The sequence below is a fragment of the Halichoerus grypus genome, chromosome 4 (assembly GCF_964656455.1).
Source record: "Halichoerus grypus chromosome 4, mHalGry1.hap1.1, whole genome shotgun sequence".
Lineage (NCBI taxonomy): Eukaryota > Metazoa > Chordata > Mammalia > Carnivora > Phocidae > Halichoerus > Halichoerus grypus.
This window is the reverse complement of record NC_135715.1, coordinates 21,540,478-21,550,668: the sequence shown is the minus strand read 5'-3', so window position 1 is coordinate 21,550,668 and position 10,191 is coordinate 21,540,478. Positions and strand designations below refer to the sequence as shown.

Here is a 10,191-nt window from a genome sequence, read left to right as displayed (position 1 = left end):
GTGAGTCAAATCAGGGACTGAGACCCATTTAAAGAATACCATACAACCAGGGGAGCTAACTAATAAATGAATATTTAAGTAAGTGAAAGAAATATATACTTTTTAAAAAAGGTTTTATTCATTTATTTGTCAGAGAGAGAGAGAGAAATAGAGCATGGGTGGGGGGAGCGGCAGAGGGAGAAGCAGGCTCCACGCTGAACAAAGAGCCCGAGGTGATACTCGATCCCACGACCCTGGGATCATGAACTGAGCCAGAGACGGAGGCTTAACACACTGAGCCACCTAGGCATGCCAAAAAATCTATACTTCTTACTCTCTTGTAGGATAGCAAATGGATTTAATAAATAACATCCCGGAACAGTTTACATCTGGTTTACTTTACATTCTCTTAGGTCTCTCATTTTCCAGGGCCCCTGGGTGGCTCAGTTGGCTAAGCATCTGACTCTTGATTTCAGCTCAGGTCATGATCTCAAGGTCGTGGGATCTAGCCCTGCATGGGGCTCTGCACTCAGCAGGGAGTCTGCTGGAGAATTTTTCTCTCTATATATATCTCTATCTCTATCATCTCTATCTCTATCTCTCCCCCCAATAAATAAATAAATCTTAAAAAAACAAAACAAAACAAAACAAAAACTTCTCGTTTTCCAAACTTTCCCCACCATAAATACTCCACTCTGGTATCCCAGGCCAAGCCACTACGACTCCCTCTGCCTCCCCTCTCTCCACTCTAGGTCCATCTGTTAGTCCTTCTTTTATGTCTGAGTTTTATTTTGGCTCATTCTCTGATTTGCATGAGAAATGGGTGGATATGACACACTCTCCTACGTGGAGGTGACAGGCTTTAGATATAAGTCAGGACTTGCATCAACTATTGTCACACAGTATTTGGCAAGTTGAACGAGGAGGAAATTTTCTTTTTCTTTTCCTACTTCATTGAAATATAATTGACATAGAACACAGTATAAGTTTATGGTGTACACGGAATGATTTGATATATGTATATATTGCACAACTATTGAGAAAGGTCTTTTTTCTTCATCTATTTTTTTTTTTCCTCTGTGGCACAATGAATACAATATTTAAAGGCAGAGAAAACTATTCTATAAGAGAATGTATGTGTAGGTACTTCAGCCTTGAAAATGGTAGAAATTATCACTAAAGTAAAAAAGGGACTTATTTATGAAAAGATTCAAGGTTTTAGAGAATAGGAAATACCTATGTGAAAGGAAAATGAGAGCTATACTAAAGGAAATATAAGAACAATGGAAGATGGTCTAATCCTTTAAATATGGGGCTAGAAGGAGGCAGATATTTAGTCGTAATTGTGAGCTTGGTATTAAGAGCATGCTCAGGGAAGATTCCAGAGAGTGAACTGACTCAGAGATTACAGCAACCTCTAAAAGTTGAAAAAATAAACCAATAATGGAATCAACTGCGGAACCTCTTCCAAATGGATGAAGCAACTACCTAATATGTTTGCACCAGTGAGGAAAATTTAAGCAAACAATAAGCATCATTTGTCAGGTTCTATTCAGTGTGTTGCAGAGTGACACGATTTGTGTGTGAAGGTGAGGGAGAGTAAGGATAGCACATTTAACGACAAAGCTTGACTATAAAATGTATGTTTTTTTGTTTTAAGGGAAGTACTAAGAAGAAATGTACAAAAAGAAAGTCAAGGTTTAGTCCAGCTTTGTATTAGATACTATATCTACAATAAATAGGGAAACTATATAATTTATTTTCCAAACATGTACTCTTGGGGGAGTGAAAGATAGTCATGTAAACACAATAAATATAAACCAGGATTGACCTGGGCAAATAAATTGAATGTGTGGTCCCTGTAGTGACAGAGGCTGCATCTTATAATTAAATTGTTATAGAATTATTATATAAATTATTATATAATTTAAGGATAATTAAATTATCCTTCTCAATGGGGTATCAGTGTGTATGATTCATAAAAATAATACATATTTTTGGCAGTCAAATAACTAATTGACATTATAGTTCTTATTATCTCCATTATGCTGAAAGGAGAAGGATGTGAGGAAGATGCATTTATGAAATGAGAAGCACAGAGAAAGGAACTGTGCTGTGTGTCCAGTTTTTGTACTAAGGATAGGTCTACTGGGGAGATTTGAGATAAAGAGAACACACCATCTAAAAGTAAATGTGAAATAATGTTGATGGTGGGAGATAGACCTTGGAAACCCAAAAGCCATTAGACAGAGCAAGATGGGGTGTGAACACACGGGGGAGACTTAAGTGACTAAGTCTGTTAGTAATGTGAAGCCAAGAAAATTGCCAGGTGATCTTCTTACTATGGAAATGGTCTCTAATATTCTGAGCATAAGAGGATTTATGGAGAATGAATCAGCCATGCTCTCTGGATATAGACATTCTAAACTTTTAGATGTAACTTCCGTTTCATTATAGCTTATAAGAAAAAAAATGGAAACACTGCTACGGTGAGCACAGACATCAATTGAAGATGTATCCAATTTCAAAAGGTCAATCACTGAAATAAAAGTGACATATTTGAAGGAAATAAAAACAAAACCAGCTAAAAGATTACATCATTTCCACACACCTGAAAAGTAGACAGTTTCACTAAAATAGCTTGTCTGTGCTTTTCTGATTCTTACCATGATCAGCTTATACTCCAGGTGATGGTCAACTATAAGATTCCTTGGAATTTCATTGTTAGTACTTGGGTTTTCATTAGTTTCAGTCTTCTTGGAACTTATGGGTGAGGGAATGAGAACACCCAATTTATAAGAACCACTTTGCTTATAAGATGGGCAAAACTGTCATTAATTGAGTTAACTATGTTATTATTGAAGAACTAATTAAAATAAATGTCATTAAAGATGTTGTCAATAAGCTAACATGTTCAGCAGTTAAGAAATTTCTAGTAGCACCAATGACTTATGCATGTATTTACGATATCAGGAAAGGTATGGGTAACAACTGAAATATTTATTTGGGTCATCAGCCATCCAACAGACAGAATATCTGAAAGCCCCAGGCCAGTAGAAAACAACATAGATAATTGCTAGAGATCTATTATTATTGCCAATTGTTAACCTCTCACCTCCCTGCAAAAAAAATTTTATATTCTCTCCTGTTGCCATGTGACTTGCCACGTCCCTATTCCTATTCCCTGTAGGAGGAATACACTTCCTCAACAAATTGGCATTGTTTTTGGCCATTTGATTGGATTTGACCAATGGAGTATGAGTGTACATGAATGATGTCACTTACAAATGAAAGGTCAAAGAGCCATTTTCCTTTGCCATGAGAATAAATATGCTCCAAAAGGAAGCTGCTCCTTCAGTGCAGAGCTAGAAATGAAGCAGATTGACAAGAGCCAAGTTACAGGTGCTAGACACTGGAATGTGAGTTAGATATCATGATGTGTATTTGTAAGGCTCAATGTAAGGTGCAAGGTAAGCCAGTGAAGACTTGAGATCTTTTTCTTTCTTTCTTTCTTTTTTTTTTTTTCACCAGAACAAAACTAATATAAGTAAACTTCAAAGGAGTGGTAGATATGAGTAAGTTAATTGCAATTCAAAGGAAAAAGGGTAAATATATTTTATTTTTAAATTCTGTATTGATGTGGTATTGTAAAATAAAAATCAAATAATGCATCAAGACTTATGAATAAGTATAGTGAGCCTACAAAGCTATTAAGTCTGTTAGCCCTTAATGTCATAACCTGGAAATATCCACAAATGTGGATTCCTAGCCAATGTTCTTTATTCTCTTGTAATAAAAATTAAAAATTGGTTCTACTCCATATCATTTAAGAGAAGTCGTCAGTGCAAAGTTCTGTGCATTGAAGGTAGGCAGAGGACATGAAGAGTTCCATCAGAAACCTTATCTAGTTATATGAACACTTTCAAGAACAGAGCTATCTTCTGTTAATTGAGAATTCTGACGATCTCTTGATAATACATGCCAACCAGAAACCATAGGAAGATTAGAAAATAACAATTCGTATCTTGGAGGCATTTAGGAAAAATAGCGGCTAGTCTAACTTGGAGGAGCACATCTTTCTCAACGGGAAAAGAAGCTGGACTTCGGACGTAAAGTACTAAGTTCAGCGACTTTTCAGTAACAATCAGTTATAGAGAGAAAAGCGTCAGCTAATATGGAAATTAGTGAAAGACTATAGTGCACTTTTGCTTGGCCCCTTTAACATCTAATGTAACTATTAACCTTCATGCAACAATAACTGCCAATATTACGGTCATTGTAATGAAGTGCCTGAGATAGAAGACACCTGTAGCATGTGTCTGCTGGGGGCTTCGCTATGGGAGAACGAAGCGTAGATGGTCAAAGCCTCACTGTTGCAGGAGAGTACCATAAACCTAGAACGTGGTTGATAGTGGTGGTGGGAGTGGCAGCAAACTTCAGAACTAATCTTACTAACTCCGTCAATGGCTTAACCTGGGTAAATTTTTAGAAGGACCAATCTGTCATAACTCTTGTCTGGTGGAGATTTCTATATGAAACTATTGGAGAGGGTGTGGTCTGGCCAGGGACACTGTGATCACAAGAGAAGATTGGTGCACCATCATAAATGCATTTCATCTACGAGTTGGAAAACCTCAGCAGTTTTGATACATGATAGATAGATAGTAAAATACGCTGATGCGAGTTTAAAATTTCATGAAGACATAAGGATTTCAGAAGTTAATGTCATTAAAATACCCAGGAAGGAAATCATAGATTCCAGGAATTTGGTAGGCTTGTGTCAGGAGGCTGAGTTAGGTATCCTATAATATGGTAGTAAAGGAAAGGTGCCCTGATGACTATAAAAGTTTCTGTGAGTCTAGGGGCAAAATGCTCTTTTTATTTGGTGAATCAATAATCAGTTTGCAACCCAAGATGGGTTGAGCATAGGGAGTAAGATATAGGATATAACTTCAAAATCACAACAAAATACAAGGAACAACAGTCATGAGGCATGCTAAGACAAGTGTGTGGATAAGGGAACATTGACAGAGCAGTTTTTTCATTGCATTAGAAGGAGGCCTAATGTTCCCAGGTTCTTTTAGGACAGTCCTCTAACACTAACGGGAATTAACTCTGGCCTTGCTTCAAAAAAAGGAGAACCCACAAACGTGCTTTCATGCAGGCCAGTAGCAGTCAATAATTAACCTTCAGTTCCTCACAAGGGAAAAGGCTTGTGGTCTACAGATACATTTTTGGACCCCAAATATTTTCATATTCAGGGATAAATGTAGGGAATGAAATCATCAAATATGTGTATTAACAGCTGTGAGGCTGGGGCGGGGGAGCAGACAGTCTAAAATGAGAAACTATCTATCCTTTGCAACTTACTGATTTTCAGGAAAAATAAGAGGAGCTGAGGCTGAATATGTCAAGACCCTGATAACACATTTAAACTATCTTCATACTGATAAATTGGACCAACTTTTTATTTTTATAATAGCAGTAGTTTCTCCAGGGCGCCTGGGTGGCTCAGTCGTTAAGCGTCTGCCTTCGGCTCAGGTCATGATCCCAGGGTCCTGGAATCGAGTCCCGCATCGGGCTCCCTGCTCGGCGGGAAGCCTGCTTCTCCCTCTCCCACTCCCCCTGCTTGTGTTCCTGCTCTCGCTATCTCTCTCTCTGTCAAATAAATAAATAAAATCTTTAAAAAAAAAAAAATAGCAGTAGTTTCTCCAGAATGAACACAGGCTTTCTTCCCCAAAGATTAATCTATTAAGGTCACTGCAGAGATTCTAGCCTCTGGACTTTCATACAGAGGACTTTTCTCTACAGTTATTTACTTAAACAATGGGTACACCTTTAGAGTAGAAAACTTAAGGGGATGATTATATATATATATATATATGTATATACATATATATATATACATAATTATATATTGCAGTGAACTGAAAGCAGTTGTGAAACTGGGAAGTAAAATCATCTGACAAAGAGGGCGCCTGGGTGGCTCAGTTGGTTAAGCGACTGCCTTCGGCTCAGGTCATGATCCTGGAGTCCCGGGATCGAGTCCCACATCAGGCTCCCTGCTCAGCAGGGTGTCTGCTCCTCCCTCTCATGCTCTCTGTCTCTCATTCTCTCTCTCGCAAATAAATACAATCTTAAAAAAAATAAAAATAAATAAAAAAAAAATCATCTGACAAAGAGTTGACCTTTGAACAACAGGGGTTTGAACTGTGAGGGTGCACTTATATGTGGATTTTTTTTTTAATATAGTACAGTATTATAAATGCATTTTCTCTTCTGTATGATTTTCTGAATAACATTTTCTTTTCTTTACCTTATTTTACTGTAAGAATCCAGTATATAATACATATAACATACAAAATAAGTGTTAGTGGACTGTGTATGTTATCAGGCAGGCTTCAGGTCAACAGTAGGCTCTTAGTAGTTTTAAGTTTTGGGGGAGTTAAAATCTATGCAGAAATTTTCGACTGCATGAGGGATCGGGCTCTTAACGTCCACAGTGTTCAAGGGCCAACTGTATTTTGTTATACCATTCTGTTTTTTATGAAACATAGAAAGAAAACCATGCTATTCACTTTAGGAGGTGTTTGGAAATCTCTCCCTCATTGTTCTTCATATATTCACAGGGCACAGAGAGTCTTATCAAGGAAAGTTCCTAAGGTGGCTACCAAAGCTATCCAAGAAGAGTACCCACACAGACCCAGTTCAAGCCATGAAAGAAGTCCATCTTCGTAGCCCTGATGTCCTTTAATTCCCTTCAGTAACTTTAGCATCCCTTGAAGAGCTATTGAATTCACTGAGTTGATGATTATTTTCTCAACATACGACAGTATGTATTCTTATACATATTCTATTTTAAGATTTTATTTATTTATTTGACACAGAGAGAGAGAGAGCACAAGCAGGGGGAGTGGGAGAGGGAGAAGCAGGCTTTCCGCAAAGCAGGGAACCCGATGCGGGGCTCCATCCCAGGAGCCCCTGACGTTCCTGGACGAAGGAATGTAAATTAGAATACAAGTTTTAGGGAAGTTATTTGTCTCAAACCCAGATGGCAAAGACAAATTTTTCTAGGAGAACCTGGGAGGAAAAAAAAAATTGACTTTAATAAATGTTGCTGGAATTTGGGATCTATAGCCCTTTAAAAATTCAAGAACTTAATTGTGAGTAAAGCAGACACCATTTTGCTGTCATTAAAAAGTGCAGTCTAGTTATTAAAAACAAGATGGTAAGTGTTATGAAGGACAAATGCAGTGCACAGTAAATGAAAGATCTAACTTAGTCTAGATAAAGGTCCTCAGCACTTGCTTGAAAATAAAAACTCTGATCTTTTCATTGAAATATAAAGGATGAGGGCTAGCTGACAAAAAAAAAAAAAAAAAAAAAGGAGAGAGAGAGAAGTCAAGATGGTTAGAGCAGAGGGGACAGTGTGTGTGATGGTCTACGGCAGGAAGTACTATTGCTCACTAGAGGAAATGAAGGTCAGAGTGAAAGAAAGAACAGAAAAATGTTAGAGATAATGCTAAAGAGTGAAGTGCAGACCAGATAATGGTGGGCCTTACACACATTAAAAGTGGGGAAGCCACTGAAAAATTATAAAAAAGAAAGATGCAGTCAGATTTGCATTATTAAATAATCGATTTTCCTGTACTATAGAGAAAAGATTTGCAGAACAGAAAGAAAGTGGGACCATTTAGAAGGGTGTTGCATTAATTCAGGGAACAGCAGATGATCGCTTGGATTAGGATCCTGGCAGAAAAGATGCTGAGGGATGCAGTGTCTGAGAGCTATTTAGGAGGGAAAATCAATAGAGCATCAGAGCTCCATGCTACGGGAGGATGAGAGGTAGGACAGTGTCTTGAAGGATTCTCAGGTTTCCAACTTGTACAGTTGGATGGAGGCTGTTATCATTCATTCAGATAGGAGCCATTAGAGGTAGACACGGCAAGTTCACTATTGAACATGGAAACATACAAATAGTTATACGGATATATGGGGCTAGAATTCAAAAGGGCTGAGATGCAGACACCTACTTACATATTCCTAACAATGGAAGCCATGCATATGGTGTGAACACTTAACTGAATGACATGGAGTGAGAAAGGATCATATGACCTATGACAAACCACAAAGAAATTCAACAGTGAAGGATTGGATAGGAAAAAAAAAAAAAGGACCATCGATGTGGTTGAGAAAGGAGAATTAGAGCGTAAGAGGAATGTCAGAAGAGGGTGGTATGGAATAAACCAAAGCAATATGCTGTTGTTTTTACTACTATTGTTATTACGAATGTTATTTTTTATTTAGAGTCAGTGGCTTAACGTTAACTTAGAGGTAGTACAAAGTGCTTCTGAAATAACAGGCGAGGTGTGAATTGGAAAATATTCCCCGGACTTAGTGATGTGGAAAGGAAGAGCTCTCTAAGTAAAGGGGTGAGTAGATAGGATGGAATGGAGTGACGAATGAGAGCATGATGAAGAAATTTCTTTTTTTTTTTCATTTAAAAAAGTATTTAGAACACATAAAACAAGGCAACATTCTTTTTTTTTTTTTTTTAAGATTTTATTTATTTATTTGACAGAGAGAAAGAGAGCACAAGTAGGCAGAGTGGCAGGCAGAGGGAGAGGGAGAAGCAGGCTCGCTGCTGAGCAGGGAGCCGGACATGGGGCTCAATCCCAGGAACCCAGGATCATGACCTGAGCCGAAGGCAGCCACTTAACTGACTGAGCCACCCAGGTGCCCCAACATTGTTCTTTCTTCTTGTCTTCCAGATGGGGTCCGTTGGTGGCTTCTCCATGTTGCTCTCTGAGACGGTGTTACTATCACTGGGCTCCTCCTCAGCCATCCCGTCCGCCCCCTCCCGCCAGCTCTCCTTGTCTTCAGGAGTAGATGTGTCTTCCTCATCGTTCTATTGGCTTCCTGTCGCTTCTTCAAGGTGTGTCTCCTCTATCTCCACTGGGATGCTCTCGTGGTCCTTCTGTTCCTCGGTCTTACTAGGAGCTTGCTCTTCCTCAGGAACCAAGCTGCTCTGACTGCCTGCAGCTTGCCCTGCCATCTCCTTCTCCCTTTCCTCCTGCCTTTTGTGAGCCTGTTCCTCTGCCTGCGCAATTTCAGGGGCAATTTTTTCCATATCCACGTCTACATTCAAGCTGCACAAACTTTTATGTTCATTGTTAAAAGAATCTGTGCTTTCCAGGAATTTCCTCTTCTTTTCCTGGTGTTGCTCCTCTATTTGAAACAGTAGAGCTTCTAGTTTTTGCTGATGAGCCATTAGGGACTGGACCTGCATTCTGGCTGTCGTGACCGCTGATCGAATGTCTGGCACCGCACTCTCACTGAGGATTTCGCTGATGAGGTGGTGGTTTCTCTGGAAACTGACGGTGGCCTTGTGCTTCACTGAAAGCCATCATCGTAATCATCTGGATCTTCTGCTAAATGCTCACATGCTCACTTAAGGTTCTCCTTTCTCCATGCAAGGCTGTCTCTGTCCACTTTCTTCCTCCAGAGCAGCTTATGTACGACTTTTTGCATTTATGTTAGCAGAGTATGCAGGGGAATTATGATAGGCCTTCGTAGATTCATTGTACTCTATCTTTTCTGCTTTGTATTCATTTACATGTTCTTGTTTTTTTCATTAGTGAGATCTCGCCACATGCCACCAATAATCTTGGCAATCTCCCACAACTTTAAGGTCAGGGTTGGAAGCCTTTATTTGGTCCCAGAACTTTCTGGTGTACCTCATGTGGGGAATCAGCGGCTCATCAGATGGCCGTGGGTGTATTGGAATGGTAATACCAGAGGATGCCGAGCCGGCTGCTGGTGACGGGCTTCCCTCCCAGCCTGTAGTTGTTGTAGGAGAAATGACTGTATGGATTGTATCCCCCAAACCCAGGTGTGCTGGGTATTTGTGTTGCAGGTGCTGGACTGAGGGGTGGGGCATAAGATGGTCTTTTTGACATTTTGTAAGATTAAGCCCTCAGTTCCTTACGAATGAATCTGAGACACAGCGGGCGTAAAAAGTGCCCAGAGCTCCGCCCTCCTTCCCTTTACATGATGATGAAGAAATTTCTTAGTTGGGCCCTGAAGGTAGGAATACAGGGTGGTGGGTGGGTCGTAAATTGACCTTGGAGAAAGGACTTTGTTTTTTTTTTTTTTTTTTAAAGGTTAGAGAGAATCCAGCCTGTTACAGCACCAGTGGAACTGATAAATAGT

General features: G+C 39.4%; 1 pseudogene; it reads right to left on the bottom strand.

Annotated features, from left to right (window-relative positions):
• Positions 1–4,223: 4,223 nt before the first annotated feature.
• Positions 4,224–9,938, bottom strand: LOC118541361 (SWI/SNF-related matrix-associated actin-dependent regulator of chromatin subfamily E member 1 pseudogene; annotated as a pseudogene).
• Positions 9,939–10,191: the final 253 nt, after the last annotated feature.